Here is a 17,500-nt window from a genome sequence, read left to right on the forward strand (position 1 = left end):
CCTCCTCCCCCCTCCCCCTCCCCTCTTCTCCCTCTCCCCCTCCCCTCCCTCCTCCCTCTCCCCCTCCCTACCTCTCCCCCTCCCCCCTCCCTCTCCCCCTAACCTCTCCTTCTTACTCCCCTTCCTCCCCCTACTCCCCTACCATACTCTCCTCGCCTTCCTCCTTTCCTTCCCTCACCCTACCATACTCCCCTCACCCTACCATACTCCCCTCCCCTACCATACTCCCCTCCCCTACCATACTCCTCTCCCCTACCATACTCCCCTCACCCTACCATACTCCCCTCCCCCTACCATACTCCCCTCCCCTACCATACTCCCCTCCCCTACCATACTCCTCTCCCCTACCATACTCCCCTCACCCTACCATACTCACCTCCCCCTACCATACTCCCCTCCCCCTACCATACTCCCCTCCCCTACCATACTCCCCTCCCCCTACCATACTCCCCTCCCCCTACCATACTCCCCTCACCCTACCATACTCCCCTCACCCTACCATACTCCCCTCACCCTACCATACTCCCCTCACCCTACCATACTCCCCTCACCCTACCATACTCCCCTCACCCTACCATACTCCCCTCCCCTACCATACTCCCCTCCCCTACCATACTCCCCTCCCCTACCATACTCCCCTCTCCCTACCATACTCTCGTTCTTCTTACGTCTTGCACTCTCCTCTCCTGTGCATGCCTTGCTTCCCCCCAAACCTTTTGATTAAATCATTATTGGTGACTAATCACTAGTGATAATTTTTTTTTATATCTACTGTACTGAATTTCGGATTAATACGGTTTAGCGTCGCGAACAGGCCCCCCCCCCCCCAATATCAGGAGGCTAGGACGACGCCCTTTACAGAGGACTTTGTAGCGTGGGAGTTGATGAACTATGCCCTTGGTCCAACTCGCCGGCGGCTGGGTTCGAACTGTCGCCACCTTGACCTCCGCCGCAAGTAGCGACGCTCTCTCTTTCTCTTTCTCTTTCTCTTTCTCAACTCTCTCCTCCCTCTGTGACGCTCTCTTCGGTGAGGTATTGTCCCTCCAAGGATAGAAACGCTGGTGAAAGGACCTTCTCTGTTCTTGCCATTGTACGAATCCTTTCTTCCTACAGCGCCTCTGCTTCTGGCGAGCTGCCTCTCGCAGACGCTGTCTGGGGATGATGATGATGATGATGAAGAGGCGTGAGTCAGACCTTAGTGATTCACCGCTTCTCGTTTCCTGTGCAGGGGAGTGAGAGAGTTAGGAAGGAAGGAAGGAAGGATAAAAGAGTATGAAAGGAAGGAGAGAAGGGAGTGTGAAAGGAAGGAGAGAGGGGAGTGTGAAAGGAATGAAGGAAGGAGGGAGGGGAGTGTGAAAGGAATGAAGGAAGGAGAAAGGGAAGTGTGAAAGGAAGGAGAGAGGGGAGTGTGGAAGGAAAGGAGAGAGGAGAGTGTGAAAGGAAGGAGAGAGGGGAGTGTGAAAGAAAGGAGAGAAGGGAATGTGAAAGGAAGGAGAGGAAAGTGTGAAAGGAAGGAAAGAGAGAGGAGTGTGTGAAAGGAAGGAGATAGGGGAGTGTGAAAGGGAGGAAGGAGAGGATAATTGTTAGGGATTCATCTTTTTACTATGAATACTGGATACAGGAGGGATTTGGCCGAAAGGGAAGCGAACGGAGGAATATGTGGAGGACAGGTATCGATGCCGGTGTTGTTGATGTTCTTGTTATTGTTGCTGTTGCTGCCACTGTTGTAGTTGCTGCTGCTGTTGTAGTTGCTGTTGCTAATGCTGTTGTAGTTGCTGTTGCTGTTGTAGTTGCTGTTGCTGTTATAGTTGCTGTTGTTGCTGCTGTTGTAGTTGCTGTTGCTGCTGCTGTTGTAGTTGCTGTTGCTGCTGCTGTTGTTAATATTTGTGATGGCAGAAACGGTGGTGATCGTTGTGGGTCGGCATGATGTGGTATTGGTGATGGGTCGCTGTGGTTGTGGTGGATGAAGATCAGATCGTATCGTTAAAGTAGGAATATCAACATGCAAGAAGTCCGCGGATTGAAGATGAAGATGTGGAGATGAGAATGTGGATGTGGCGGTTGTGGGTGTAGATGTGGAAGAGGAAGTAGCAGCAGGTGGTGGGTGTGGATGTGAAGGTGGAACAGCAACGTAGAAGTTGGATGCCAGCCAATCGCGGATAAAGAAGGGAGGAAGATAAGGAAAAAGGAGAATGTGGGTTAAGGAGTGTAGCGGAGACGAAACGGAAGGGAAGGGGAGTGAGGTGGGAGTACTTAACCGTAGGGAGTAGAGTGACGTGGCTGACGAGGTGGGAGAAGAGAGGAAGTAACGAGAGTAATAGGACAGAATTTAAGGAAAGAAAATAAAAGGGGGGGAAAAGGGTAGGACAAGAGAAAATGGGAAGGATTGTACGAGAGAAAATGGGAAGGAGGGTAGAAGAGAAAATGGGAAGAAGTGTACGAAAGAAAATGGGAAGGAGTGTACGAGAGAAAATGGGACGAAGTGTACGAAAGAAAATGGGAAGGAGTGAAGGATAAAAGTGAAAAAAGAAGAATAAAGAGAATCTGTGACTTAGATGTGTTGCAAAGAAGGGAAAGAGGAGGAAGAGAGGAAATGGTGGAAGAGAGGAGGAGGAAGAGGAGGAGCTAAGTCTTCGCATGGATACGGAAGTGATTCACTGGCACAAAACTTGAATAACTCAATTAGACCTGGGAGTTAGGAGAAGGCGAGTGGGATGTGATGGAGTTACTGAGGGACGGGGAGATTAAGGAAGAGGGATTGAAAGTGGGAGTTTGAAAGGAAGGAAGGAGAGAGGGGAGTGTAAAAGGAAGGAAGGAAGGAAAGAGGAGTGTGAAAGGAAGGAAGGAAAGAGGGGAGTGTGGAAGGAAGGAACGATAGTGGGGAGTGTGAAAGGAAGGAAGGAGAGAGGGGAGTGTGAAAGGAAGGAAGGAAGGAAAGGGGAGTGTGAAAGGAAGGAAGGAAAGAGGGGAGTGTGGAAGGAAGGAACGATAGTGGGGAGTGTGAAAGGAAGGAACGATAGAGGGGAGTGTGAAAGGAAGGAAGGAGAGAGGGGAGTGTGAAAGGAAGGAAGGAAGGAAGGAAGGAGAGAGGGGAGTGTGAAAGGAAGGAAGGAAGGAGAGAGGGGAGTGTGGAAGGAAGGAAGGATAGAGGGATGTGTGGAAGGAAGGAAGGATAGAGGGATGTGTGAAAGGAAGAAAGGATAGAGGGATGTGTGAAAGGAAGAAAGGATAGAGGGATGTGTGAAAGGAAGAAAGGAAAGAGAGAGGGGAGTGTGAAAGGAAGGAAGGAGAGAGGGGAGTGTGAAAGGAAGGAAGGAGAGAGGGGAGTGTGAAAGGAAGGAAGGAAGGAGAGAAGGGAGTTGGAAAGGAAGGAGAGTGCGAGTGTGAGAGAGTGTTTGTGTGTGTGTGTGTGTGTGTGTGTGTGTGTGTGTGTGTGAGTGTGTGTGTGTGAGTGTGTGTGTGTGTGTGAGTGTGTGTGTGTGAGTGTGTGTGTGTGTGTGTGTGTGTGTGTGTGTGTGTGTGTGTGTGTGTGTGTGTGTGTAAAAACTGGAGACTGGAAGGAGTTGTCTGCAAGAATGAATTAGAGAGGGTTTGTTAGAAGCTGGAAAAGGTGAGGAAAGGTGAGTAGGGGACTATTAATGTCGAGTAAGTAAGAGCAAATTTAACATAATTATCGAACGGGGAGAGGTTTAAGAAGTCTTTATTTTATTAGGCCTGTGGGATTATATTGGGAGTGGGGTTTGGGGAGGAACTCTTGATATTATGGGAGTATGGAGAAAAGATTGGAGTGTGAGGGAGGTGGGAGGGGAAGAAGGAAAAAGAGTGAAAATAGAAAATATCAGGTTTAAGAATTTTGATGGGAGAAGGGTGGAGAAGTGTAGAGTTGTTTGCGCGTGAATCTCTCTCTCTCTCTCTCTCTCTCTCTCTCTCTCTCTCTCTCTCTCTCTCTCTCTCTCTCTCTCTCTCTCTCTCTCTCTCTCTCTCTCTCTCTCTCTCTCTCTCTCTCTCTCTCTCTCTCTCTCTCTCTCTCTCTCTCTCCCTCCCTCTCTCTCTCACGCGCACACACACACGTCTCGACGGCGCAATGGTACTGTCTGCAACCGCAAACCCAGCGGTCCTAGTTCGATTCCCGCCCAGGACTGAAATAATTTCAGCATCGCTGCACAGCGAGTCGGAACTCCAACTCTCGTAGGCAATGAGTTGTATGCGGGCTTATAAGCTTTGAGCTCTCATCCGGGGTGGTGATAATTGTCAATCACGCGATCCAAAACCACACACACACACACACACACACACACACACACACACACACACACACACACACACACACACACACACGCATACACACACACACACGCATACACACACACACACGCATACACACACACACACACACACACACACACACACACACACACACACACGGCGCGGTGGTTAGAGTTCTCGCCCGCCACTACGGTGGTCCGGGTTCGAATCCCGCCCTGGGCTGAAATAATTTCAATATTGCGCTACTGGTTGTTACTCCAACTCGTGGGCGGGGAGTTGAGTGTGTGTGTGCGCGCGCGCGCACGCGTGTAAGTTCACATCATTACCCATAGATCGGTCATATATGAGCTCTGAGCTCTCTTCCGGGAGGGGAATAACTGTCGAGGACGAGTCCAACACGTGATCCAAAACCATGGTGAATCACACACACACACACACACACACACACACACACACACACACACACACACACACACACACACACACACACATACATACATGGTAAAGTATGTGTAGAAGCCAGGAAGGAGTAAAGAATGGAGGATGATGGAGAATGGATGCATGATGGGCTTTGAGTGAAAAATGTATCATGGAGGTAATTTGTGTGTACTCGTATGCATACGAGATGGAGTTGGAGGGAGTGCTGTTGAGGATCTATACCTGGAGGGAGGGAAGGGAGGGGAAGAGGTGGGTAAGGAGTGTATGATGAAGAAATTGGAGTGTTAGTATTGGTTTTATAAAACAGGTAATGGCGATAATGGTGTGTGTGTATGTATTTATGTAATGGATATGCATAGTGTATGTGTGTATATATCATATATATATATATATATATATATATATATATATATATATATATATATATATATATATATATATATATATATATAAACAACCACAATGCACTTTAATTCTAAGCCATCAACATGGGGAGACCGAATGGAGGCCGACATGCAGAAATTGAAATGTGGTACTACCGAGGACTCGAACTCAGCAATCACATGACAAGTGCCGTATTGTATGTATGTATACACGCACAATAGAAAAGAAGAATCTTACTGTCGATAGAATGCCACACTTTCATTTGAGTTTACTATTCAATATTTACCCCCTAATTCAGATACGACGTTCACATTATTGCTGTGTCGAGTCCAGTAGTCTTTGCAATCATCATACTAGTTGGCAATACGTTTCAAAACGATCGCCAGTCGACCCAACGGCCCAAGGCATCTTGAAACATACATACATACAAACGTACATACATACAAACGTACATATATACAAATGTACATACAAACGTACATATATACAAACGTACATATATACAAACGTACATATATACAAACGTACATATATACAAACGTACATATATACAAACGTACATATATACAAACGTACATATATACAAACGTACATATATACAAACGTACATACATACAAACGTACATACATACAAACGTACATACATACAAACGTACATACAAACGTACATACAATACAGGCGTCTTTTGAGGGCGTATTAGTGTCCACAAGAAGAGTCGTTAGTCTCGGTTGTCACGGGATACATGTACATGATTGTTGTTGTTGTTATTATTATTATTATTATTATTATTATTATTATTATTACTATTACTATTATTGTTTTTATTATTTTATTTATTTTTATTATTATTATTATTATTATTATTATTATTATTATTATTACTATTATTATTATTACTATTACTATTATTGTTTTTATTATTTTATTTATTTTTTATTTTATTTTTATTTTTATTTTTATTATTACTATTATTTTTTTTATTTATTTATTTATTTATTTTTTATTTTATTTGTTTGTATATACGAGGGAGAGTCCAGAATATGGTAGAGGGTGTGAGAGAAGTAGAAAGAGATGAAGAAAAACGGAAATGTTGTAGTGAACGCATAGAAGCTATGATAGAAAATGAGGATGCTTAGTAATCATGCTAACGTGGAAATGAACCTTGGGTGACAAATGAGATGGAAATGACGCACAGGTGGAGATGAAGATGACTGTCGTACAAGTGGAAGCTGATGCTAAGGCCAGTCACAGAGGTGGAAATGAGGACGAAATGTGGAGATCTACTTTCGTGTAAGCCTGAGGGGATAGAGGAGGAGGAGGAGAGGAGAATGGAGGAAGAGGAAGTTAGAGTGGAGGACAGAGGGAAGGGAGGGGATAGGATAGAAAGATTAGGATAAGGAGTGGAGGGATGGAAGAGGACTGGTGGAAGGGACAGGAAGGATAGAGGAAATGAGGGAGGAAAGGAAAATGACGGGGACGGGAGGGGAGATGAGGGATGAGGGGAAGGAAGATGAGGGAGAGGGGAGATGAGGGGAAGGGAATGAAGATGAGGGGGAGGGAGGGGAGATAAGGGGAAAGGAAAGAAGATGAGGGGGAGGGAGGGGAGATGAGGGGGAGAGAGGAGAGACGAAGGGGAGGGAAGGGGTTGAGGGGATGGAGAATGGAGATGAGGGGGAGGGTGGGAGGAAGGGAGGGGAGGTGACGGGGGTGGAAATGAGGGGAGAGATGACCGGGGTGGGTAGTGTACACAAGCCTTAAAACCAAAATGGCTGACTCGTAAACAGTGAAGCACCTTATATAAGGTCACTGCCATCTATCTGGCTACTAGTTTGCTAGCTAGTGGGTCTACTAGGTGGTCTGCAAGCCGGTCTGTTTCTGTGCGTGCGATGCCAGGACTAGCCCTCCACTCCACTCCACTTCACTCCACTTCACTCCATATGGCAAGTTCAAGGACGCTGAATTACTCCACTTGTGGTGTATTCGTGTGTACACACACACACACACACACACACACACACACACACACACATACACACGCACACATACACATACACACAAAACTCGTGGCGCCACTACGGAGGCCCCGGGTTCGAATCCCGCCTAGGGCTGAAATAATTTCAGTATCGATGCGCTGCGGGTTGTTACTCCAACTCGTGGGGGAGGAGTTGGGTGTGTGTGTGCTTGTAAGGTCACAGCATTATCCATAGATCGGTCATATACGAGCTCTGAGCTCTCTTAAGGGAGGGAAATAGCTGTCGATCACGAGTCTAACACGTGCTCCAAAGACCATGGTGAATCGCTCTCTCTCTCTCACACACACACACACACACACACACACACACACACACACACACACACACACACACACACACACACACACACACAAACAAACAAACTCTAACCTCACCACTCCACACGAACTTCATTAACTCAAGGACTCTCGTGCCCTTCACATGTACTCCACTAAACTCCACATAACCGCTAATCACATTTGTAACCATATCTCCTCCATACACGAATTCTGTTCAGACGAGTTCCACATCACTCCACAAACGAAAAAACTCCCACTCCCCCCACTTTCTGTGAAGAACTTGCACTCCACCCACAAACTCTCAGCCACTCCATGTCAAGATTCGTTGCCATCTCCCTCCACAGACCAAGTTCACTCACACTTCACCACTCCAATTGCGAGCACCATTGACCTCCACAGATAAGTTCCACTCCCCGACACTCCACTCCCCTATCCTCCCTTCCACTCCCTTATCCTCCCTTCCACTCCCCTATCCTCCCTTCCACTCCCCTATCCTCCCTTCCACTCCCCTACCCTCCCTTCCACTCCCCTATCCTCCCTTCCACTCCCCTATCCTCCCTTCCACTCCCCTATCCTCCCTTCCACTCCCCTATCCTCCCCTCCCTTCATCTAGCCTCCCCTTCCTTCATCTATCCTCCCCTCCCTCCCCTATCCTCCCCTCCCTCCCCTATCCTCCCCTCCCTCCCCTATCCTCCCCTCCACTCGCCTATCCTCCCCTCCACTCCCCTTTCCTCTCCTCCACTCCCCTTTCCTCCCCTCCACTCCCCTATCCTCCCCTCCACTCCCCTATCCTCCCCTCCACTCCCCTATCCTCCCCTCCCTCCCCTAGCCTCCCCTCCACTCCCCTATCCTCCCCTCCCTCCCCTCCACTCCCCTATCCTCCCCTCCACTCCCCTATCCTCCCCTCCACTCCCCTATCCTCCCCTCCACTCCCCTTTCCTCACCTCCACTCCCCTATCCTCTCTCTCCTCCCCTTCTCTACACTCTTCTCTGCCCTCCCCTTCCCTCCACTCCTCTCTCCTCCCCTTCCCTCCACTCCTCTCTCCTCCCCTTCCCTCCACTCCTCTCTCCTCCCCTTCCCTCCACTCTCTCCCTTCCCTCCACTTCCCTTTCCCTCCCCTCCCCTCCACTCCTCTCCCCTCCATCTCCACTTCCCTCCCCCTCCACTCCCCTCCCCCTCCACTCCTCTCCCCCTCCACTTATCTCCCTGTCAGTCCACTCCACTCCCCACTCTTCCACTCCTGTCCGCTCCCCTGGCCTCCACTCCTCTCCCCTCCACTTCCCTCCCCCTCCCTTCATACACACACACACGGGGTGAGAGGGAGGGAAAGAGATAGGAGGAAGAGAGAGAGAGAGAGTAGAAAGAGAGGATAGAGATAGAGAGAGATCAGACCACATGAAACTCGCTGTAACAAAGTCCTGAACATGTGACCGTATTGAGAGTGTAAAGGTGATGAGTCATACACTACAAGGGTGGAGACTTAACTAAGAAAGGGTTTGAGAAGATTGGGAATGATGATGATGATGATGAAGGGAGGGGGAAGCAGAGAAGCGATGGTGAAGATATGGGTGGTGGAGGGACACTGATGGAGAGGCCACCACCACCGGGGGAGGAGGAAGAGGGAGAAAGGTGGGGGAAGCCAGTGAAATGCTCCACCTCCACTCCCTCCACATCCCTCCACATCCACATCTACCTCCCCTCCCCCCCAGCCCTCACCTTATACATTGTATCCTACCCTCCCTTCATCTCTCCATACATACATACATACATACATATATCCAGTACATACATACATACATACATACATACATACAAACGTACCTACAATACAGGTGTCTGATTTCATCACAGACTTGTTCGTTCGCTCTTTATTTTTTACTCACCCGCTTACTCATCTCGATCATCCACACAACCGACATCCACTTAACCGTCATCCACTTACCATACACAACCACCGTATCAGCCCATACACTCGGTTATCCCTCTTTGTTCATGTTTTGTTATTTTCCACACTTCTCTTCTCATTCCTCTTTTCATTCCCCTCTTTCCCTCCCTTTTTCCCTCCCTCTTTCCCCTCCTCACCACTTCTCACCTCCTCCCTCCCCTAGCCCCTTCCTCCCTCACCTCCTCCCTCACCTCCTCCCTCCCCACTTCCTCCCTCCCCACTTCCTCCCTCCCCACCTCCTCCCTCCCCACCACCTCCCTCCCCACCACCTCCCTCCCCACCACCTCCCTCCCCGCCGCCTCCCTCCCCGCCGCCTCCCTCCCCACCACCTCCCTCCCCGCCTCCCCTACCCACCTCCCTGCCCGCCTCCCGTACCCACCTCCCTCCCCGCCTCCTCCATTCCCCACCTCCCCACCTCCCTCCCCCACCTCCTCCATTCCCCACCTCCCCTCCCACCTCCTTCCCCACCTCCCTCCCCACCTCCCTCCCTCCCCACCTCCCCTCCCTCCCCACCTCCCTTCCTCCCCACCTCCCTTCCTCCCCACCCCCTCCTCCTCCCCACCTCCCTCCCTCTCCACCTCCCTCCTTCCTTCCCTCTCCACCTCCCTCCCTCCCTCCCCACCTCCCTCCCTCCCCATCTCCACCTCCCTCCCCCACCTCCTCCATTCCCCACCTCCTTCATTCCCCACCTCCCTCCCTCCCCACTTCCTTCGCCTGCCCAACCCCTTCCTCCCCCAACCTCTCCCCTATCCCATCCCTCCTCCTCCTCCTCCATTACTCCTCTTCAACACCCTCGGGGTTGCACGAGAGTAGCACTCCACATTTCATCTCCATTTCCACCTGGGTGGGTGGATGGCCTCTGCCACATTTTCCACATCCACCAAGCTTTCAGCATCGTTTCCTTGCGGGGCTAGTTCTGTCCTCTTCTCCATCTCTTTGAGTACTTAAGCCAATTTCATTTCCTCTTTGGAGACAGCTTTGGACTCATTTCTTATTTTTCGAAACCAAATCTAGCATATTTTCTTTCGCGCATTCATTTCCAGCTCCAACCTCATTTCCACCTCCAACCTCATTTCCACCTCCAACCTCATTTCCACCTATTTGCACCCACATTTCCTTTACAGTGACTACGGTATCATTTCCATCGAAGCTTTGTTTTCATTCCGTCGACCTGTCCTGACCTTGTTTGCGTAGTAACTACCCTGGCCTCGATGACCAACCCATTTGGAGTCTGAGATTCATCCCCTTCGCTTCCTTCCCTTGAGTGGTAACTACTTGCCCCCCCTCCCCTCCTCTCCCCCTGCCCCCCCTCTCCCCATGCCCTATCCAGCAACAGCATCAAAGGGAGTAGTGAATTCATTAAGGATTTTTAAAGAATATTTTTCTTTTCAGATTCTTGCGCTCTGCTTCATTTCCCCTCATTTCCCCTTCTTTTGTTATTTTTTCTCCACCTCCACTATTTCCCCTCTCTCCACTATTTCCCCTCTCTCCACTATTTCCCCTCTCTCCACCACTTCCCCTCTCTCCACCACTTCCCCTCTCTCCACCACTTCCCCTCTCTCCACCACTTCCCCATCTCTCCACTTCCCCATCTCTCCACTTCCCCATCTCTCCACCACTTCCCCTCTCTCCACCACTTCCCCTCTCTCCACCACTTCCCCTCTCTCCACCACTTCCCCTCTCTCCACCACTTCCCCTCTCTCCACCACTTCCCCTCTCTCCACTTCCCCTCTCTCCACTTCCCCTCACCCCATTTACCCTCTCTCCACCATTTCCCCTCTCTCCACCATTTCCCCTCTCTCCACCATTTCCCCTCTCTCCACCATTTCCCCTCTCTCCACCATTTCCCCTCTCTCCACCATTTCCCCTCTCTCCACCATTTCCCCTCTCTCCACCACTTCCCCTCTCTCCACCACTTCCCCTCTCTCCACCACTTCCCCTCTCTCCACCACTTCCCCTCGCTCCACCACTTCCCCTCGCTCCATCACTTCCCTTCACCCCACTTCCCCTCTCTCCATCACTTCCCTTCACCCCACTTCCCCTCGCTCCATCACTTCCCTTCACCCCACTTCCCCTCTCTCCATCACTTCCCTTCACCCCACTTCCCCTCTTCCCCATTCCCCTCACCCTACTTACCCTCTCCTCCATTTGCACCCTCTCCCTCATTTTCCCTCTCCCCCATTTTCCCTCTCCCCCATTTTCTCTCCTCGAATGTGTCCTCCCGATATTACCACTTCTTGTCCTATCCTGTTCTCCCCACTCTTCCCCTTCTCCCCCTCTTCCCCTTCTCCCCCCTCTGACTCGTCTACCCCCATTTCCTCTTCTCCCCCTTCCGACCCATCTATCCCTCGACTTCTCCCTCTTCCCCTTCTCCTCCTCCCCCTCTTCCTTCGTTTCCCCTTCTCTTCTTCCCCTTCTCTTTTTCCCCTTCTCTTCTTACCCTTCTCTTTTTCCCCTTCTCTTCTTCCCCTTCTCCCCCTTCCCCTTCTCCCCCTCTCCCCTTCTCCCCCTCTCCCCTTCTCCCCCTCTCCCCTTCTCCGCTCTTCCTCTTCTCCCGCTCTTCCCCTTCTCCCGCTCTTCCCCTTCTCCCGCTCTTCCCCTTCTCCCGCTCTTCCCCTTCTCCCCCTCTTTCCCTTTTCCCCCTCATCCCCTTCTCCTCTTTCAATTCCCCCTTTCCATTTTCCCCCTCTTTCCCTTTTCCCTCTCCCTTCTCCCCTCTCCCTCCTCCCCTCTCCCTTCTCCCCTTTCCCTTCACCTCTTTCCCATTTCCCCCTTTCCCTTTTCCCTCTCCCCTTCCCCTTTCCCCTCTCCCCTTCCCCCTTCCCCTTCTCCCCAGCTCCCCTTCCCCTTCTCCCCAGCTCCCCTTCCCCTTCTCCCCACTTCCTCTTCTCTCCGTCTTCCCCTTCTCCCCCTCTTCCCTTTCTCACATCACTTCCCCTTCTCTCCCCTCTTCCCCTTCTCTCCCCTCTTCCCCTTCTCTCCCCATTTCCCCTTCTCCCCCACTCCCCCTATCTTCCCTCTTCTCCCCCTCTACTCTTTCCTTTTCTCCCCTCTCCTCCTTTTCTCCCCTCTCCTCCTTTTCTCCCTTCTCCTCTTCCCCTTCTACCCTCCTCTCTTCCCCTTCCACCCACTCCTCTTCCACCCACTCCTCTTCTCTTCCTCTTCTACTCACTCCTCTTCCCCTTCCCCTTCTACCCTCTCCTCTTCTCTTCCTCTTCTACCCACTCCTCTTCCCCTTCTACCCTCTCCTCTTCCCCTTCCCCTTCTACCCTCTCTTCTTCTCCTTTGCCCCCGCTGCCTTTTTGCCTCCTCTTCATCTTTCCTTTCTTCCCTCTCCCCCTTTCTTCTACTCGTTCCCCCAATTCCCCACATCTGCCCTTGAACTGCTGACTTCCCTTTTCCCGTCTTTTCGAATCTCCATCGCCCTCCTCTCCTACTTCAACCCCTCATTTTATGCTGCCTCCTACTCCTCGTATACTACATATATATATATATATATATATATATATATATATATATATATATGTATATATATATATATATATATATATATATATATATATATATATATATATATATATATATATATATAATATAGTCATCCCATTCTCTATCTATTCACCATCATTTCCCCCTTTCTCCAACTCCACTAAACTTCATCTCTTCTCTGCCTCCCTCGTTCTCCATACTCTCCCCCCATACCCCCATCCTCTACCCATGTTATCCCCCCTCAAATAAAAATCCCCCATGGTCCCCCCTATTCTTCCTCCACAGCTCTCATTCCTCCATACTCTCTCTCCCCACCCCATCCCCATTTTCTTCCCTTTTCCCCTAAAAAAAATCCCCCATCCCCCCATTCCTCATCACTTCGTTTCCCCACTTCTCTCATTCCCCATACTCTCTCCCCACCCCATCCCCATTTTCTTCCCTTCTTTTCCCCTAAAAAAAATCCCATGTCCCTGAATATTGGTTTTCTCTGCACTGCTTCTGAAATGGCGGGTGCTGCATGAGGCGGCCACTGGGTTATTCTCCCCTCTTTTCTCTCCCCCCCTTTCTCCCCCTCCCCCTATTCTTCTTCCCCTGTTCTGTCCCCCATTACATCTCCCCCACCCCCCAACCTCTCACTCTCCACCACTCGAAATTTCGAACTCAAAATAATGTATTTTACGTGATGGCGGATGTTGTCGGAGGCGGGAAGGAGGGGGAGGGGAGGGGCCAGCCCTCTTCGTCCTCCACATGTCCTCTCCCCACCTTTCGTAGTTTCCGTCTTCCTCCTCGTTTTTATTTTTTCGTTCTCCACCTTCCCCCATCTCCTCCTCCAAGTCCATTTCCACCTCTTCCTCCTCCTCCTCCACCTCTTCCTCCTCCTCCAAGTCCATTTCCACCTCTTCCTCCTCCTCTTCCACCTCTTCCTCCTCCACCTCCACTTCCACCTCCACTTCCACCTCTTCCTTCTCCTCCTCTTCCTCCTCCTCCACTTCCACCTCTTCCTTCTCCTCCTTCTACCTCTCCCCGTCCCCTCCCCTCCTCCATTTTCCTTACTCTTTCCATCCTTCTCTTTTCTTCGTCCTTCCTCCTCTTTTCTTCGTCCTTCCTCCTCTTTCTTCCTCCTCCTCCTCCTCCTCCTCCTCCTCCTCCTCCCCCTCTTCTTCCTATTCTTTTCGACTCCCAGAAATCCTCCTCTATCCCAGAATTATTTTCTTCTCCGCCTATTTCTCAGTTTTCTCCCGCCTTCTCTTACCCTTTCTTCCCTTCCTCTTCTTCCTTTTTGCCCCTTACCTTCCTCCCTCTTCCCTCCCTCTTCCCTCCCTCTTCCCTCTTACCACCCCCCTTTCTCCTCCTTCCTCCCCACACACCCTCCACTTCTTCCTCTTCCCTCCTCTCCACACCCACTCTATTTCTTCTTCCCTCCTCCCCACAACACCCTCCACTTCCTCTTTCCTCATCTCTACACTCCCTCCACATCTTCTTCCATCTTCCTCCCTCCTCTTTCCTCCTCCTCCTCCTCCCTCCTCCTCCCTCCTCCTCCCTCCTCCTCCCCACACCCCTTCCATTTCCATCTCCTTCCTTCCGTGTGGACGTCAAAACATTATATGAAGAAGAAGAAGAAGAAGAAGAAGAAGGAGGAGGAGGAGGAAGAGGTCTGCAGGAGGAGCGTGTCTCTGCGCAGGCCTGAAACTCTTGCAGCTTCATCAATAATTACAAGAGCCAGAGTGTGAGAGGGAGAGGGAGGTGCTGGTGATGATGATGATGATGATGATAATGATGATGAGATGGTTGTGATGGTGGTGGTGGTGGCGTCGGTGGTGGTGGTGGTGGTGGTGGTGGTGGCGTCGGTGGTGGTGGTGGTGGTGGTGGTGAGGGAGGTAAAAATAAAGTAATGGAGATGTTTGTGTCGAAAAACGAAGGAAAAGAGGAATGGAGAGTTGAGTGTTGGTGAAGTAGAGGGGAGTTGGTGGAGGAAGAAAAGAGACGAAAGAGTAGAAGGGAGGGAGTAGTAGGGAGTGGGGATAGAGGAATTGAAGCGAAGAGGAGGAAGGGGGGTGGAGGGGAATGGAGGAGACGATGAAGAAGACCTGGATACTTTTTGGCGTTAGTAGCAAGGGAAGGAAAGGCTGGGTAGGATGGAAATAGACAAGAAACGGCCCAGAGAAGTTGAAGGAAGTTGATGGTGGTAGTTGCGATGGTGGTGGTAGGAAGGTTAAGGCGATGGTAGTTTTTGTGCTGGTATAACCGAATGGTTATAATGGTTGGGGGTTGGACGAGATGGTGGAATTGGTTGGGTAGTTAGTTGTGTGTTTGGGTAGTGGACTTCGTGTAAGTGGTAGAAGTGGAGGGTGTGGAGTTGGTAGGAGGTTATTTAAGGGGTCACAGGGTCTGGGGGCTCGAAAGAAAGGTTCCCCCCCCCTTCAAACCCCCCTCACCCCCTAACCCCTGATGAGAGTCGGGACAATAGGACGTGAGACTGGCAACTCATTAGGGAACACAAAAGGTGAATTAGGGATTAGAGCGAGTAAGGATCTAGGGAACAAGGTAAATAAGAAATTAGGGAGAGTTGCAGGGTAGGGAATTCGGGCTTTTTCCCGATTATGAAGTGGAATGAGACAGGAAAAAGTTCAAGTGGCTACGTATTATGGGTAGACAGGTCAATAGTTTCATTGTGTTGGTCAAGGGTTTACAGGTTAATGGAAAATAAATAAAAATAGATAAAAATAAAGAAATAAACAATGAGGTTTGAGCTTCCAGCTTAATATACTGCCTCCCCATCCCAACCCATCTGAATAAAATCAATTGCCACTAGCCAGAATGAAATCAGTAAAGATGTCCATGTAGTGAAGGGATTCCGAACCTATTTTCTTCAATGCGATGACTTTGCCTTCCCTTCCCCTCCCTCCCTTCCCCCCTCCCTCCCTTCCCCCTCTCATCTCTTCTCCCTCCCTTCCCCCTCCCATCTCTTCTCCCTCCCTCCCTTCCCCCTCCCATCTCTTCTCCCTCCCTCCCTTTCCCCTCCCATCTCTTCTCCCTCCCTCCCTTCCCCCTCCCATCTCTTCTCCTCCCTCCCTCCTCTTCCCCTCCCTCCCTCCTCTTCCCCTCCCTCCCTCCTCTTCCCTTCCCTTCCCATTTCCCTCCCTTCTCTTCCCTTCCCCTCCCTTCCCTTCCATTCCCCTCCCTTCCACTTCCCTCTCTTTCCCTTCCCCTTTTCCCCTCCCTTTCTTTCCCCTTCCTTCCCTTCCCCTTCCTTCCCTTCCCCTTCCTTCCCTTCCTTCCCTTCCCTTCCCTTTTCCCCTTCTTTTCCCTTCCCCTTCCTTCCCTTCCCCTTCCTTCCCTTCACTTTCCTTCCACTCCCTTTCCTTCCCCTCCCTCTCCTTCCCCTCCCTCCCTTTCCCCTCCCTCCCTCTCCTTCCCCTCCCTCCCTTTCACCTCCCTCCCTTTCCCCCTCCCATCTCTTCCCCTTCCTTCCCCTCCCTTCTCTTCCCTTCACCTCCCTTTTCTTCCCTTCCCCTCCCTTCCCTTCCCCTCCCTTCCCCTACCTTCCACTTCCCTCCCTTCCTTTCCCTTCCCTTTTTCCCCTCCCTTCCTCTTCCTTCCCTTCCCCTTCCTTCTCTTCCCTTCCCTTTCCCTTCCTCTTCCCTTCCCTTTCCTTCCCCTCCCTCCCTCTCCCTCCCTCCCTCTCCCTCCCTCCCTTTCCCCTTTCTCCCCTTCCCCTCCCTCCCTTTCCCCTTTCTCCCCTTCCCCCTTTCTCCCCTTCCCCTCCCTCCCTTTCCCCTTTCTCCCCTTCCCCTCCCTCCCTTTCCCCTTCCTTTCCCCTTCCTTTCCCCTTCCTTTCCCTCCCCTCCCTCCGACCCTCATCCGAATAAAATCATCTGGCTTTGACTAAATCAAAACAAGCAATGACGTCATCGATGCGATTGTCATAGCTGTCGAAGACCAGAATAAAGACAAGAAAGGGACGAAAGGGGTAAAAGACGGAGCAGGGTGACCATACTTAGCATAATAATGCTAAAACTAGCATATTTCCCCCATAAAATAAAATGTATAATATACATAAATATATATTTAACAGAACTCGAACGTATTATGAGGAAAAAAATATTAAGCATTATTTTTGCCAATCTAGTAGCATAATTTCGGTGACCGGATTTATCGTAATTATGCTGAACTTAGCATACGTCCCTCATGAAATTATATTGATAAGAGTACATAGCGGAAACCGAAAGTATTAAGAGGAACAGATGATTAGCATTATTTTTGCCAATCTAGCATCATTTCGATGCCCAGATTTAGCGTAATTATGCTAAGTTTAGCATATCCCATCATGAAATAATACTATATAGAAAGTATAGCAAAAAATCAGACGTCTTAAGAGGAAAAGAAAAAAATTAACATTATTTTTGGCAGTCTAGCATCATTTCAGCTATTGTCAACCTTATTCTAAACTTGAGAATTTTGGTCACCCTGACTAGGAGGCGAAGAAGTGGAACGATAGAATTAGGGAAGGAAGAAGTCTGAAATTAGGGTGTGAATTAGGTAAGCAACGAGGGAGTGGAACTTGCCCTAATTAGGAATTGGAAGGGTTACCGACAAGGAAATAGGACGTGGAACTAAAGAATTATTGCATAGGAGGGAAGAAATTAGGGAGTAGGAATAGGGGGT

Source organism: Oratosquilla oratoria, chromosome 5 (assembly GCF_046742065.1).
Source record: "Oratosquilla oratoria isolate Oo_2021 chromosome 5, ASM4674206v1, whole genome shotgun sequence".
Classification (NCBI taxonomy): Eukaryota; Metazoa; Arthropoda; class Malacostraca; order Stomatopoda; family Squillidae; genus Oratosquilla; species Oratosquilla oratoria.